An 18077-nucleotide genomic window follows, 5' to 3' on the forward strand; every position below is an offset into this window, starting at 1 on the left:
TATTCTAAACACTGGCATTGCCTAATATTTACTGTGTGTGTGTGTGTATATAGGCCTATATAATATTTACATACATTTATGTACATATAAATGCATAAATATGTGTGTATATATGTGTATGTGTATATCTATGTCCTGAAATATTTTGTTAAACAGTGCCATTGAAAAGCACTTCTGAGGACAAAATGTACTTGACATGATTAAACCGTATGTACATTTCCTTTTTGTAGTACCCCATTGAAGTGCTCCAGGTTTCTGAAGCACTCGCGTCGAGCTGTAAACCAAGGTAACGTAGACCCCTCGCGGGAGCTTTGAGGCATAATCATGACACAATTAAGATAATTTCCCAACCATTGCTGTCGGGGAGAAAAGCAATTTCCCCAGCCTCTAATCGTGGCTGGCTGTCAGATTAAGATAGAGGGGTGATTTGGGGGAAATTGTCTTGACGGAAGTGTTTGGTGAGGACGCCAGGTGGCCTCAGGTATGACACTATCTGCCCCGGAGGGAGAAAAACGTTTATTTTTATTTTATTTTTTATTTCTTCAATTGAAAAGCAAATTTTTTTTGTAGACATGTCTCTGGGCTCTTGTAATCGTAGTGGCTGTTTTTTTTTTCTGTCATCCACTATGTATCTTGTATTTTTTATTTCTTATCCTCCCCTTCTCGAGTCTGTATAAATAAGGAAAAGGTTTAACTTATTTGTGAAATAAATGTTTAATCAAGTCCTGTTCAGCTTGCCATCTAAATTGAATTGAACTGACATCATGACTTTAATCAGAACAAAGAAAACATCTTCCCAGCTGTCTTTTTGACTGCTTCCATACAAGGGCGAGTAGTCCTATACTATTATTATGAATCTAGTCCTCTGGTTGGATAACATTCCATGAGGCCCCTGCATCTTGTGTAATTGGTAGGGTTAGAGGTAGAAAGTAATCTTTCTAGTTTTATGCACTTGTGATTTAACAGACTTGTCCTACCTCATGGATTAATCAGTTTGCGGTAGAAAATACATTTAACCACCAACATTTGACGAATTCCACGCGACATAGGGTTGTATAAAGGCCAGAATTAGTCCGTTGGTAAGGCCGTAGTCAATTTCTCTGCCACTAGATGGCGTTAGTGGACTTGGTTGAGTTTGTCTTGGTGAAATCTAGCTTAACCCAGTACCATGGTCCCGTAAATGAAATGGCACCATTTACACATACTATAGTATAGTATTTCTAAATGTAGTGCAAAAAAGTCACACGCTATAAAGTAAACCAATCGCTAGTATGTGCTGTACAATGTTGTTTTTTACTATCTAGACTATATCTAGCTGACAGTGAAGCTAAACCATTTTGTAGACAAGTGAAGATATAGGCCTGATATATATCTACGCAATGTTAATTTAATCATTAACCCCAGCATGGATGATTCCTTAACTATAGGACTATTTCTTTATATATTTGCCTTATCAGTGTGTGTGTGCGTGTGTGTGTGTGTCTGTGTGCGAGCACTATGGCTAAAGATCAACAGGAGCGTACATTGTGTTGCAAAATTCTCCATTTAATACTATACTTAATAAAAAACATTTGTTTTCAAGTACAGTATTACAATTAAAGAGTGGTAAAAGTGTAAATGTTCAGGTGTAGAGAGAGTTGAGGTGTAGAGTGCACTACAAAGCATCTGTCGTACACAAGAGGTGAAGAACCTCCCAACACGTTTCGACCTGTCTGCGGCTCTTATCTGATCTCCAACTGTTGTTTTCTAACGCTTAAATCTCACCACTCAAAACTGTCAGACAAGAACGCTCCTCTCGTTCATTTGTTTTGTCTCCGTGTCAAAACAAAATGAAGGTTTTCATACAACACGGAACGCAGCCTCACGGACCTAGTGGGCGTCTGTTGTAACATCGTGGCCTCTGTACGCTTAGTACACTTCAAGCTGTGTTTGCTTTGTTGGGGTTGAGCTGTGGCCTTGTCCCTTCTGCCATCGTCACAATACATCTTGTGATCTTAAAAGGGTAAATAAAACCTTGACAGTACCAGTGCTTACAGATTGGAAATCCACTATTTACCCAGGTTTCAACCAGCATATCCCGCTTTCCTACCTTGCACATAAGCACCAACCCCCAGCCTCCCGCCCCCCCCCCCCCAAGAGGCTAACCCAGTTGTACTTGTAAGTCTCGCTTTGGATAAAGGTGGCTGCTACATTGCTTAATATGAATGCAAACCTGGTCACCTGTGGGGACGTGATCAATGCGTGTGTACTAATGCCTCAACCTGGTTACCATATCAGTCCTCCTGCCCCTCTTTCTACCAGCGGCGGTGTTCCCGCTCCACTGTGTGGTAATGGGAAGGATTTGGAGTGGCGGTCTCTCACAATGACATGGTGTGAACGGTAGCTTGGTGGCTGTGGAGCCACACGACTCCTCTCTGCCACGACGGCCCTTTAGTGCCTCCTGTCACACAGAGCGCTGGCGCTTTCAGGTCACCTTTAAGTGTCTAGACAGTGGGTTTGCTGCTCCACTGCTTCTCCTTGGGTTGGGGCCAAGCCTTCCCCTCTCTGGGGCCCGATAAGAGTCTTATCTGCTTTTGTTTGAGGGGCTGGGAACCGGAGAGGATGTCAGTCAGGTAACGGGGTTGGCGTTGGGACCCGAGTTGGGGTGAAGAGGGCGGTCCTAGGAGGACAGTGTAGGTACAGAGAGGTTGTCAGTCTGCGATGTCAGCTGGGTGGTTTCGACTTCTCATCATACATTGCAGCCGATATTGTTAATAAGTTATCTGTAGTCAAAGGCGGTTCCGGCACCATCTTGTGGGCTTGCGGGCTGAATTTGTTTCCCGGACCGTCCCTGCGCCCAGAGCAGGGTTGGAGAGGATGTTCTCTTCAATGTCTCCATGTTGTTGAAGGATAACTAAAGCACAACATAACTTGTAGATTGGATTTGCATTATTAGTTGACTCCCTCCCTCCCTAGGTGGAACACGTAATGCATGCATAACCTCTAATTAGCTGATTGTGTTCCCAGGTCATCTGTTGATTAAGCGAGGATGAGACACATCGGTCCTCCGCTTATTGTAACTGAATGGAAGCCTTTACAGGCGAGCCGGCAGCCCTGATGCCCTCGAATGAAAGCCGCCTGAAAGCATTTTAAAGGCTGTGTGGTTCTTCTTCAAGGGGACTGTGTGGGGAGCAAGGGTTCCAGAGGCACATTGATGTGATGGTTACTGTCCAACAGCAAGGACAGGCAGTGTGTACAGTACAGTTACCAACACAGAAGAGACACCGCAATATTCTCTCACCATACTCCATACGCTCTATTCATTCCCCGATACTTCATATCTATGACTCAGTTGATGGTGCAATTTGCAATCAATGAGTGCATTCAACATGCCAAACATTTCCTTTTTTTTCACGGCCGCTTTATGCCGTTGAAAAGACTTTAGATTCTTGTATGTATTTCCTGTTCAATAGGAGGGTTCTGAATAGACTAATGGAATAATCTCAGTTTAGCAGCAACCCAACCTGAGGACATTATGGATATGGGAAGGGAAGGAGAGGGATACAAAAAATAGGAAAACTTAAGTTCTGCGCCTCACAAACCATGAAAGACAACAGTGGTCAAAGCAAGCTTCAATACATATTTTCTATTATCTTTTGGAGAATAATGGTTATAAAGAAGGAGATTGAGGTCAGCCTTTGAGGTACAGCCAACAGTTACGGCATTCTTCCCCTGACAATGCGAGGCCCAGCGCGATGAATATTCAGCCATTCACTGCTTTGTGCGCGTTCCCTCCCTCAAATTGTCTGTTAGTAAAAGTCCAAGGTCCATCAAGTAAGAATCAATCCATGAATTGGGCGGCGGCCCTTGTTTGAAGTCCTTTGTGGCTGCATTCCCCGGCCAGGTGACACAAGAATGCTGCTTTTATTCTCGGCATAGTTGATCCAAAATATTGGCAACTGGTCCTAATTCGTGTCCATGTGTGGTAACTCCAGCTTCAAGTTATTCAGGATCCTTTCTGCGGGCCCTGAATGGGCGACTTGTGTTGTGTGTTGAAAAGGATTCAATAGATATGGATGGTTTATTCAAGGCGAAGCTTTAGGACTGTAGAAAGCCAAGCGTGGCGCTATTATCCGTGAAGGACAAGCTATTTCCTGTTTCACAATACAAACGCCATAATGCACTTTGAAAAATAAATTGTATTAACAAAATGTAGCTGTGTGTGTGTGTGTGTGTGTGTCTTAATAGATGGGTTTCATTATTAACCGATGGGGAGTCTCATTGAACGCTGGGATGTGATTGAAGTGCTGACGCCGGATCAATAACCGTATTGCTCTCCGCTTTCAAAAACCCACACAAGAAAATACATGGCTGAGACAAAAGGCAATATCAGAAGTTATGAGCAACCGTTATAGATAAGTGCTTTTGTTTTGAAGAGGCAAAATGACTGCAGAGAACATAGTGTTCAGAGTCCTTTGAAGAACACTTTGAATGGTCCACTCTTAAAGCGGCTCAATTGCAATGTTTTTTTATTGAGGCATGAAGGAAATTTTGCATTGATTTCACATTCAATCCTCAGAAATACCCTCTTGTAACTTGATCCAGGCTTCAATGGCGATGCCCTATGTATGAATTTCTTTGGTCGTATTTCTGTTGTTCTGCCTGGTTCTCAGTGAGTATGCTGTTTTTCGGTGGGTTTGACAGTTGATGGCAGGAGATGTCAAACCTTGTCTTGGATTAGGGACTGCTCCAGACAGACATATGTCCTTCCCGCTTTTGTATTGGTTGTTTTTTTTTATCTGGGTGAAATATAATTTTTATCTCACTTCATTCAGAGTGACAGTTGGTGGAAATCGCTCGACAGCGAGGGATATTCATGACTTTCTGTGGAGCTGCGTTTTCATCTCTTCTTCATCTCCTCGTTTCGTTCACTCACTCACAAGCCCATTTCTCCAGCTTGCCAGCAGCTTCCTTCTTTTCTTTACTTTTCTATGACCTTGTTGCTTAAATTGCTCAGCTGGTGTTATTCAGTGCCTGAGGTTTACAGAGAATAATATTTTACCGCAGGATTTCCCACATGCTTAGGTGCCCAATAACTTGTGACCGTATTGGCAGCCATCTGTCACCCAGCTCAGAGTGCTGGCAGGATGCTCGGGAAAGGTTCTGCTCGCTTTATGGAACCCATCTAGCATTCTATCTCCCATGTTGCGCTCTCGGGTTCAACCCAATCTCTGGATCCACCGCATCGTGTCGGTGGAAAAGTTGAAATAGGACCAAGAGATAGAAATCGAGTCGGAATGAATGATTAAATTAAAATCCATCGGAATTAACCGATTTAATTTAGATCTAATTGGAGAAAGGACACGACGCATGGATAAACACAGCCTACCTATGTATCCGAGTCACTTTTGTATACCTCGGCTATCTTTTCATACATGTTCTCTCATATTTGAAATCACAATAGCTTGACTATAAAACTGCGGTGGCCATGAAGCTTGCAAAAAAGACGAACATATTCACAGCAGAAATGAATGAAAAATAGTCCAATTTAATCCTCTCAACACTTTGTGTTCAATTGTGTTCCTGTGTGCTAACTCTCTCTTGTTTGACCGTCGGGAGCACAAAACCCTGTCAAAGGAAGTAAAGCAGAGAGGGAGAGGTGTCAGGGAGAGGTGGTTTCTACTTTCCCTCCAGTGTTGCGAAGAGCCTCTCTCATTGTTCCCGTGATCATTTGTGGAGCCATAATGGCCGTCTAGGAACTCTCTGGCTCCATTGTCTGCTTCAGGACAGGTTGCAGCCATTTAGAGGCCTGGGAGGGCTTTAATCTTTCATCATTAGTCCTCCATTTTGGGTAAATGTGCTCATCTTGGCTCATTCCTCTTTTAAACCAAAACTCTTACCCTCCTCTTCTCCCCTCATTTTGGCGGCTACTCTCCTGCGGCTTTCATCTGCGGGCGGAGAGGCAGAGCAGTCTGCCAGGGACGAGATGGAAGGATAATTGAGTTGATAAACATTCGGGTCGGCTGGGGTCATTGTAACGGCGGGGTGACAGGTACTTGCTCTATTAGCACCAACGGAATATTATCATATTTTTTTACATTTGCCGCAAAAGACGGTAAAATTGACCCTGGCAAGGTATTTGTGGCAACATTGGATTGTGCGGTTGGTTAACGGATATTCTGGGTCAAGGCACAAATTGTCACCGTGGCTGCCGCCGGTAATGCTGTGTTGTTGAGCTGTGCTGCTGAATGTGTTGCTGCGTCTGGTGGCATCTGCGTCTGATGTGTAATAAAGTATCTTTACGATGGCCATCAGGTCAGAGATTAAGCTACTTGACATTCATGGCGACGACAACCCTGAACAGCTCAATGGAGCTCCTGGAGTCACCCGTTAATCCCTGTTATAACGTCACACTCAGTATTTTCATGTCAAAGTATAGGCACAGCATAGGAAATAGCCCGGAGAGTACTGCGGTTCTTTGGGGTCTGCTGTAGTGTTTGACTAATGTAGAACTCCTTTGTTTTGCTGTTCCCCTCTATGGTTCCAGTGCTGCTCTATCTGGAACCTTCTATCAAAGAAACAGACATTCGTACATCAATACTCAGACTGAATCCCCCTCCCCTCTGAACACATTCTGTTGGAACCTTTAGAAATGAAAATACAGGCGACATGAAATAAAAATAGCCCTTTCTTTCAAAGCCTGTTAGCTCGTGTCATCCTTCATCATATTATGCACCTGCTTAACAAGGATGGCTGTTTTTATTTATTCTACATTACTGTTGAATTAACAAAAAATTTTGTGTGGCCATTCAGTTGTCGAAAGCAAACCTGTAGGAATTACAAAAATGTTAGGTTTAGTATTACGTTTTATATTTGAAAATGTCAAGTTGTCTTCTTTGATACTCTTTTTTTGGTTATGCTTGCTTTTGAATGTTGATTCAATTTTGAATGACTAAATATTCATACCTCTCCTTCTGCACTTGAAATCGCAATTTGTAAGATTGTGCCCCTCACAGTTAGCGGGCAGGAGATTTTTAAGTATTCATAAACTCTCAAGTGTTCTGTTCACTATAACTTGCTGTGCAACTGTGTGATGCCAACTAGCATATCTCGGGTGGCGTGGGTGGCCAGTATTCTGATTTGTGGAATATATCAGTCGTAAGATGTGATTTTACATGATTTCAATCACTGTCCGCATAGACTACAGATATGTAAAGGTCAGATTTAGCTTTGAGCTAGTTGGACTGTTACACATTGTGTCTTTAGGATCAGGCTACTCCGTAGCAGAGGCTAATGATATGCTAGGCTACATGTTGCAGAATAAGCATATTTCAGTCCTACCGATGGTGGTAGTAGTACTAGTAGTAGAAATAGTAGTAGTAATAGTAGTAGTAGATGAAGATGTACCATAAATGGTTGCATCAGTCACATATGATGATGAATCCATCCAATCTTCTCCCCAGAAAGGAGTCGTTGTTGGTTTAACACTAACGTTGAGGCTTAGTAACAACCAGACTGAAAGGATGAAGTGAGTCTTGGGGAAAGGATTGTGAGAAAAAAATGAAAAATACTACCCAGTTTCTGAATCAAGCATTCATTGAGGGGGGGGGGGGGGGGGGGGGGGTCGGGGGAGGGAAAGAAGAGAGAGGAAAGAGGAAGGTTTTGAATTCCAGGGTCCTAATCTCAAGCTGGGAGCGGCAGCGCGCTATAAGCTCAGGTTTTACTGACGGGTTCCCCACCCGGACAAGCGTGGACAATGTCTCCGTCGTGTCCCGTTCTGTACGAACACAGCGGCCCCGGCGGCTGATCACCTCCGTAACCAAACGCACCTGCCCTATCTGCCTTTACATTTGGTGGCGGTGGGTGGGGGGGGACTCTTATTTTCTTCCATTTTTTTTTTTTAAAGAGGCTAAACCTCACTTTCATGCTTGTCTTTTATTCATGCTAAGTGCTTATCGAGGCCCGGTTGTACCTCCGTCTTCCCTCCCACCAGCCGGGAGAATGCTTGACGTAAGTACAGCCAATCTGGTAAATACGAATCTCTCTCCCAACTGTCACCGCTGCCATATTATGCCCCTGAGGGAACATTCTTTTTTATAATATCATAAGCTGCTTAGCGGTGTGCCTCTATTTAAGGCGTACATATTAATAGCTGGAGAAAAAAACCCAAATCATATTTCAACTGTTCCCTGCAATCAATGTCTTTGGGTTCGCTGTTCTACTCACCCGCGCATAAGAAGGTAATAACTCGAAGAAGGCACTCACACCGGCCCATCTAATCCCTTTGTGTGATAAAGCGTCAGGGATCACAGGACCAGATTCAGTCCTTCCTATCAGGCCGGGCGGACTCCATTATGGCGCCGCTACAACCACGTGACACGACCGAAAGTTGGCGCTCGCTCGGACAAAGAGTCGTCACATGATACACCTGACAACGGCTGCGTTTTAAATCTCCCCCTGTAATGCGCTTCACTTGTTGGTTGTGGGGATTTCTTCTATGTAGAAAAATCTCATAGACTTTTGGCCTGTTCCACTTGCCACCACTCCTGAAAGCGTGGCAGATAGAGCGGCCATTGAGAGACACCATTAAATGGGATTTTCTGCAGATGTGTCCATTTTTACAGTTTAGAAGTGGGAACACTTTTTGGGGGGTAGAGGGTAGCATTTTTTATTCAGCTATTCAAACTCAGACATGCAGTTTTTACAAAGTCAGACTCCAGTTATGAATATTTATGAATATGAGGTTTACACATGGCTTATATGCTGTAGTATCAGAATGTTGCCAATGATGTTTGGAGAGGCAAATCAGAATATGAGATACAACTCCAAATCGCTTTAAATGGACAAAATTCTAAAGTGAATTTAATAATATTGGACATTTTATGCACATGAGGTATTTCATAATTATACATTTATATTTTAATATTTTATAGGGTTAGGGTTCTATTTTTTATAGATAGGATATACATGTTATCTATAGACATTGCAGGCCTATCTTAATTATATACTGCAGTAAAGTAGGCGTACATTTTTTAAGAGGAAGTTCTATATTTTCCGCCTACCCAATTAGGACGGAAAAAAATACAATTAATATGAATTAAATGTCATTTGAATTGCTGTCTCTTGAATATTGGCAGTGGTAGGCTTCTATGAAAGGCACTCAGATTTGTTGGTTGCATACAAAACAATTTATTATATTGAATATTATACATTATTCCTAATGTAAAAATATAGATTTTCCTCTCAGTCAAATAATGTAAACGATATAACTCCTCTCAATATCAAACGGCTAACTTTCCTTCAGTTAGACAAATAAATGCTCACTACATATTCTACAAAATTGGGACTCAAATGGACCATACACATCATTGATATTTCACCAGCGCGGTATGACCATACATTGAAGAGGACGCACCACGCTGCACTCTACAACCGCAGTGCCCTGAGTGTCCAGCAGGTGTCGCTGCCTCACAGCGGCAGCGGCAGCGCTCCACAGCGGCCTTGCGGCGCTCAGGAGCCACCGTAGAACCCCACCGTCGACCGAGGAGGAGCAGGATCTGGCGCCCTTGCTCGGGCACGGCTCTGTGAGCCCAGATGAGTGCCTCAATTGTAGGGATATTTCCCCCCTAAGCCCCTGGTTGACAGCAACACAGTGCACTTATTTAAAGCAATTTCAAACATGTCTTGTCTGACAAGTTTTAAATCCTACTTAACACCCCGTAACAGCCACGAGTTTACTGTCGGAATTAAAGAAGAGAATTCTCAAAGGGAGAGAAATTATCACCTCGTTTTTGTTCGCCGTTGTTATTTGGAAAGGACATGGCAGGATGTTTACTTAGAGATTAATATATTATATATTATTACCGTTTTGCAACACTGCGCCATTCAGCTCAGAGAATGGGGTTGTTTAAAGGTGCACCAAGGTTTATTTTTTTAATTGCTGCTATAAAAGCTCATGGAAATAAAATAATGGATTTTAGACATTTCACAGACTTAAAATCCTGACGTTTCCTGAAATAGAAATTATAGAAATAAATGGTATATTGAAAAATACATTTACTGTTTTTTTTAATCTCCATCAATTATTAATATAACATTTATAATATAATAGTCTAGTATTTTCTTTTTTTTAGGGATGGTCAAATGAAAAGCGTAATATTTTTATTTTATTTTATATTTTTTCCTAGTCCATTTCCTCCGTCAGTATTCCTTTCATTATTTTTCTCTTTATCTATTCTTCTTTTATCGACATCTTTTATGTGTCATTTTGAATCCGCCCCCCCAACCGAAAAAAAAAAAATCCAAATCACGGCCCTTTAATTGACATGAAGACGTCGTGTGACGGACCGGGCCTGCAGCATGCCGTGCCCGGGACGCGGGTTGTTTTCCCCCCGCTAGATTCCTCATCCTTTATCGCTCCTCCAAAAGCAAAAACAAATCACCAAATGTAACCATCTTGCTCCCGTCCTCCTGCTCTGTGATTGCATGTGAGGTATTGTGGCGATAAGCACACCGCTACGTGTTGTCGCTGTGTGAAAGACACCCTTTATCGGCTCATTCCTCTGACTGCTGCTTAGTCTAGCCAGCCGAAGGAAGATGATGTTGGATCTGATAAGCAGCGGTCCCATCTCCACATCAGCACCCGTGCACGCTTTGCGGGGCCCCCGTGTTTATGAATCCTTGGCCCCTGTGTCTTTGAATCCTTGGCCCCCACGTTCTCAAGGGAAATATGTCAATAGAGAGTTTTCTGTATAGCAGACGTCGATGTGTCGGTGACAGTGGCTCTTGTGCTGCGAAACGGACACAAGTTCACGGTGTAATAAAATAAACAATGGCCTTGAATTCAATTGTATTGATTTTGAGTGCGAAAATACTATTTTTGAATTTTCTTTGATTTAGTTATTCTTGATCCCTGTGTCTATTTTTTTAGTCTTCATTCAGATTTCCAATGGGATAGAATGTGAAAGAGTCAAATAAACAGACAAAAACAACACAATAAATAGCCTACGCCAATTAACATCCTTTTGGTTCTCCGTGTTAAAAGGAACAGACCGAAACCCTGACGGTCCCTTTATTCTGAAGTCTTAAGAATTCTTCTCTTCAGAGCTGCGATCTGGATCATTTGTTTAGTGTCTGCGGTTTGTCTTCAGAAGAATGTCATCTTTCCAACACCGTATGTCAGACCTGCAGCTGATTGCTATCTCCTCTCGAGCACCTTTGAATTCGTGCCTCTTTTTGGGTATTTAAAAAAAATAAAAAATCCCATCTGTTGGTGGTGATGGGGGGGATCTTAGTAACAAGCCCAACAAAGGCGTTTGTTTCCTGGAGATGTTGCCACCATCGATGCAGAGATCTGCCTTGTTATGGCAGGGCAGTCAGAGGAGCTGGAGGGTAGGGGTATTTGGAGGCGGAAGAGAAGAGAGATGCTATCTCCCGGCTAAACGCTAGCTAAATGAGGGAAGATTCACCCAGAATAATGAAGGGTGAACTCCTGCTAGGATGGCTATCTGAAAGGCTAAATAACAGCTTCAGTATCTGCAGATATACATGTCCCCTGCCGCAAGGGGCCCCCACGTAAGGGGCCCGTGATATCTCCCACATCACTTTAACTCGGCTGTCTTTTTCATTTTTGTTTGTGTGTTTCGGCTGTAAAGGGCAGGGAGGCGCGTGCCTTCCCATCAGAGACACCGGGCTGTGTTTCGGGTCGGACACAGCACGCTTAATGGGTTTAGAATCTAACCAATGATCTGCTACCGGACATTATGTTTTGGATTAGAATCACATTAGTGTGTGTGTGTATGTGTGTGTGTGTGTGTGTGGTTTCCATTTCAAATGGAGTAACAACCTGCACTATATAAAGCACAAAACCTTTGATGATAAATTGTCAATTCAATCTCGGTTTTGAAATGGAAAATGTAAATACATTAGTTTCTTTATTCCCAGAGTGGACCCACAAATGCACGCAGGAAATTTTATTTTTAAATAAATGTACGATTTATTAAAATCGGATAAATGATTCGAGAAATAAAGTCATGTTGAATCACTTCCACAACGTCAAGTGGAATAAAAAGAATTGCAGTAGTATATCAACAACCTTTGAAATGTCATCTCTGTGTGTGTACAGAAATGTGCACGTATCCTATGCATAATAGTGTAACTCTACAGTGTCTGTCTATGGTCCTCTTCTGACGTCAGGCCGGCCATCAGTGTGCTGCAGTGTATTGTTGTATCTCCCAGAATGCAGCAGTTTCTTTATATTGGATGTTTTCAAAGTCGTTCTTGGCCAGGTTCAGAACAAGCTGCACGCAATGTACCTTTCTCTGTAGACAGGATATTAATCTGTACCTTTCTCTGAAGCAAGGCTATGAGTGGGTATCTTTCTCTATAGCCAGGCGATGCATCCATCTTTCTCTATAGCCAGGATATGCGTCTTTACCTCCTCTATAGTCCGGCTATGAACCTATCCTTCTGTATAGCCAGGATATGCGTACAGATTCCTTAGGTGTACTTTGTTTAGGCAAACCATAGCCAGTTTGCGTCTATTTTTGGCAGGTTATTTCCAATGTGCCAAATAGCCTGTTCTTGCTGTTTTCCTATAGTTCGGTTGAGAGGGTGTATGTTGGGGAGAGGGGGAGAGAGAGAGGTGGCGGAGGGTAGAGCGAGAGAGAGAGAGAGAGAGAGAGAGATAAAGAGAAACGGAGGGAGAGATAGAGGTACAAAGAGTAAACAGCAGTACTAAACCATCCAGGCTATGCTGCCTGGCCAGATGTAAACCGGGCCGTGGTGGTAGGAGCAAAGATCTCTCAATCTGCTCCATCAGGACGTTTGTTTAACCTGACCAGGCATCTTCTCCTCCTCCACACACCACTCCCCGCTCCCAGCGCTGAGCTGTGTCGCGGAGGAAGAGAAGGAGGAGGAGAAAAAAGGAGGAGAAAGGTCAACTGGATGTGAAGCTAGCTCTCCTATCAGCCATCTTCCGCTGGCTCCGCTAAGCAGCTTGTTTCTAAGCTGCAACCTAGCCAAGCATGAAGGAATATAATTTCAGCCAATCCCTGGCGAGCATGGGTGCACACAAAGCTATTGTAGGGCAGCAAAACGGTCACAATAGAGTCACCGGTCCAGCCGATAAAGATCTGCATAGGTAATGGCAGAGCAGCATTGAAGGCAATTCTTTTTGCTGCTGCGAGCATCTTAACAGCGCTACCTTGGCCTCGCGGCTGATGGATCACAGGTTTTGTTGTGTGTAATTGCGGTACGGAGGAGCATGCTGGGAGTTGATTAACTTTCTCCATGAATGGAGGCCTAACTCTGTGGCCTTTATCCCCGAACACAACCGGAGGATCCTCTGTTGTTCCTGCTTTGTGCTGCCGCAGCCGCCATGTATTTACATTAAACCACAGTCAACAAACTGAAGGATTAGGGGGAAGACCGTACTGTATGTGGGGCTAACCTGTGTCTTATTTACTTTAAAACCATTCCTGGTCCTGCAGGGTCAAAGGGTACCTATTCCACCACCGGGTGTGATGTTGATAAGCCAGGTTACAAGCCATTTAAGAATCGACCTCGTAGTGACATCACAACTGAGGAGCGTCTTCCCGATGTTTGATCTGGGTGGAAGGGTAGAAGTCCCCTCCCAGCTGGTACAGTCCACTATGCAGTCCCTCCAGCGTTTTTTTGTGATTGTTGCGGCCAGAAATCCTTGATTATGCGGCACGTTTTCTTAAAAAATGCGATGAAATACGCGGCATATTTATGCAATTTTATGGGATGAAATCGCGTGAACTTGCAAAAATTGCGGGAACTTGCGAAAAATGCAGCTTTTCGATGACGTTCACGTCGCGTAATTACATCACTTCATAATGTTCCCATGGCAACCGGGGGAAATGGCTGCTCTTGTGTGAAGTAAACGCAACATTTTTCAAATATATATATATAAGATATATAACTAGATATATAACAAGATATATGTGATTTTTTTGCAACGAAAATGCAGGGATTATGAAATCATGCATGCCTGGCATATTTTGAGCGGAAATCAGCAATTTATGCGGTGAAAGTGCTGCATATTTGAAAAAATGCGGCCCAAGCATGAATATGCAGACTTTGGCTGATTATGCGTTGAATTATGCGATCGCATAATCGCGTTTTTCTGGAGGGACTGACTATGAAGAATGGTGGATGCTTGTGATGCCCCAGTAGGGGTAGCCCATCAAACCTGGCCCTTAAAGGTAGACTATTAAGTACATGCGTGCTAGTAGTTAGCCCTGCTCATGTCTTCTATACTTGACACTTTACGTCCGGTATCATCCCTAGCATTGTTGGACCACAACAAAGAAAAACGACCACTAAAGTGCTGTTCATGCCCAGCATGGCATGGACAAGTTTCTGGGAACAGCTTATCTTAAGGCTGGTTGAGATTCCCACTGTTTGGTTCTCCAAATTGAAGAGCAACTGTAATGATTATATTGATTACAGGCATGATTGTATTAATCCACTGATTTACTGTGGGATTAACTCATTTTCATTATTATTCTCAGAATGTGGCCTTGGTAATGCTCTATATTACACCCAGGAACATTCAGCTACATATTTAGCTATGTTGCGATACATTGAACAATGGATGTCATCTGAGGCTATCAGGGCAGTTGTTATTGAGCTGTCATATTAACCTCATAATCTCTTAATCTACTTCATACCCTTTATCCACAGTCAACGCTGGTCAAGACGTGATGTATAATCCATTCATACCATAATCTATCGCGTGGTCGTCGTCTCCACTGTAGGTTGGGAGGAGCATGCTAGTCTGATGGTTGAGGTGTTTCACGTCCGGTCAAAAGGTACTGGGTCCGATCCCCGACCTACACAGCCTAACCTGCAGGCATTCTTTAGCTCAGATCCGTTAGCCCCTCTCTGCTACTCAATGAGGTGTCAGGAGTCGCAGTAAATCAGGTAGGGTAGAAGCGTCTGCTATATGACTAAAGGTTCAGGGTAGAGACTGGATGGACAATGGGACGGCTTTGGAAGGTCCCTGGAGACCTAGGTGGGTCACTGCAGGACCCCGGGACCCCAGGCCCTATGGCCTTGGTGCCCGTATAGAGAGACGGTGTGTAGTTATTTGCTAATTCGATCAGCGCTAACGTTGCCTTGAAGCTGCTCTCTCACTAGTCTACAGAGAACCCTCAGAGCGCTCTCCTCTTCCGACGATCCTCTTTAGACTCTGACAGGACCGGTAGTCCCTGTTCCCAGCACTGTCTTTGGCCTTTAATGTAAAAGAGTCCAATTTCACCCTTTAAAAACGGGGGAAGTAATACTACTTGGCCCAGGAGCCGGCTAGCCTCCATAACCAAGAGCGAGATGCAGCCGTGCTTTATCTCATTTTTATTATTGAGCGGACAATGAGGCCTTTGTCCGCTCAGCCTTGCCGTACTGCGGAGCGAGTCCTGCAGCACCAAAGGAGGCGACGGTGTTGAGTGGAACGCCAGTCGCGGGGAAGCTTAAGAGGTAATGGAGAGCTGGGAGAAACGCACGGTTCAAAACCATTCAGTGCTCAGCCCGCTAAACACCTTTATGCACCTTATCCAAATGTGTTCAATATGAAACCTCAATCTTTCTGTGATTTCGTTTTTAATGCTGGCTATATTTTAATAAATAATCTACTGCTAATCTCTACTCTGGTCTGAGTCCCTGTGTGAACAGTGAGTGTTTTCTGACTATATTGAGATTTATACCTATTTATTTACTGGCTTTAATCCAGAGTGGCTTTGATTGTTTTAGCAGGCTTACTCTCACCAAGTGCAGCTCTGAACAAACAATTAATACAAGGCAAACTGAAGCAGCACAGAAAATCCATGTACTACACGACGAGGTATAAGAGGATGAAGTGAATGTGTGTATATATATATATATATATATATATATATATATGTATATGTATATGTATATGTATGTGTGTGTGTGTGATATATCTGATTATTTTCTTGAGTTGTGCCGTTTTCTGCAGACCTGGCACACCCAGTAGATGAAGCCATCGAGGGATCACACGTGCACACAGAACGCAGAGCACACACGTGCACACAGAACGCAGAGGATTAGGCGAGGCCAACTTTATCTGCTGCATAAAAAGCTTTGCCAGGCGCTCTCCATTGTGTGGGGAACAATGCGTGGCATCTTGTTATGTGACTCCATCAGCTCTCCCCTTTTAATTACAAAAGGTACAAGCTTTGATCTGTTAATTCTACACACAGATTAATGTCACACACTGATACCTCCATCTAACATCACGGGTTACCTGAAAACAAATTGACCTTATCGTTTGGCAAATTTATATATATATATATGTAGTTAAATGGTCCCCATTATAGTGCCAGGTGTGAGGCAGATTCCCTGTTTCAAGCCATTTCAAAATATACCCTGTAGTGACATCACTTGTGGGATTGTCCACCCAGATGTTTGAAGCGTAGGTGAACTGGTGTTGGTACAGTCCAGATCAGGATCACACTAGAATCCATCTTGTCAGGCTTCGAGTAACGCGCTTGTGGCCATGGCTAGGGTTGTTGTTCACCAATCAGCTCTGAGGAACGGGGCGATCTACGTGATGGAGGGTGACAGACAGATGGTGCATCCAATCACCTGCCAAGTATTGAAAGAGCCTGCCCTTTCCCAAACAGTTTCCGAGGACGACCTCCACGATGGTTCTGTGTAGCAATCATCTGGCGTGTTGCGAAACACACCTCGATGATATCATCTGGGACAAACATTTACTCAACATACAGAACACTGTCAGCTGTGTTGAACTCTAGCACTTACACTGTTATCAAAATATAAAAAATCCATTATAGTAAATAGGAACCATTGACATAAACAGCAGCATTATGAGGTCCCTTCTCATTCATGTCTCCATGTTGGTGTCAGCAGTAGAGCGCCTCATCAACTCTGCACCCCAGACTCAATCCCCACATTCAGAGCCGACTATTTGAGATGAAGGTGGGAATAAAAAGTGAAAAGTAAATATGAAAGTACTATTCCATAGGCATAGCCACACTACTGACTAGGGGTGGGAATAATAATCGATTCTTCGATGCATCGCGATTCTCGCTCGAACGATTCTGTCTCGATGCAGATAAATTAATAATCGGAATTAAAAATATATACAACAACATTCTGTTCGCCAGAGAGTGATAATTTTTGTAATTTTTAAATCATTGAATTTATCTTCAGTGTGTATTGGCCAATCTGATTTGTCTTGACACGATTGCGATTCAGCCTACACATAGCATGCGTGCAAACTCACAGACAGACACAAGAACTCCTTCTAATTCAAGAGCAGCTTTTCCTTTAATGACATAGAAAATAAAGAATAGAAAGAAAATAAAACTGAAACCTATTTTTTGCAAGCTTCCATATTGTGTTATAATGTAAGCTGCATTGATTATTGCATTGTTCATAAAAAGTCATATTTGTGACAAAGCTTTCTCTCTTATGAACTATTAGATAAGTTAATTCATCTGTTGATGTCTTTAATGATCATCACAAAAGTAGGAAGTGATAGCAAACTCTGAGTAGCAAAGCCAGATGTATAGATATTTTTTTGAAAATCAGGCATGGAAATGTACATAAAGAAAATTGTTGCATCGAGATGCATCGATAATCGATTCAGAATCGAATCGTTGACCTCATAATCGGAATCGAATCGATTCGTGAGGTGCCAAGAGATTCCCACCCCTACTACTGACCTGTGGTTACTGTATTCAACAGGCAGATGATGTTGTGATGGAGATAACGGTATCGCTTTCTGTTTACTAATAATAACATGATATTTTCAATGAGACATTCCTTGTGTTCAATCAGGCAAACTGTGCTGTAATTTAACTCTGATGGCAATTCCAAATAAATGGTTGAATGTGTTCATTTGAACAAAAAACATGACCCACTACGAGATCACGCAGCTAAAAAGGTTTTGTTTAAAGACACGTGAATATTAGGTCGGACTCCGGTTTTTATTGTTGCAAAATTAGTTTGACCCATTGTACTAAGTTACAGTTTTCTTCCAAACTTGTCCACTTTGATACCAGAGCCCTCCGAGCGTCAACAGCGCAGCG

Source organism: Gadus morhua, chromosome 12 (genome assembly GCF_902167405.1).
Source record: "Gadus morhua chromosome 12, gadMor3.0, whole genome shotgun sequence".
In the NCBI taxonomy this organism is placed as follows: Eukaryota; Metazoa; Chordata; class Actinopteri; order Gadiformes; family Gadidae; genus Gadus; species Gadus morhua.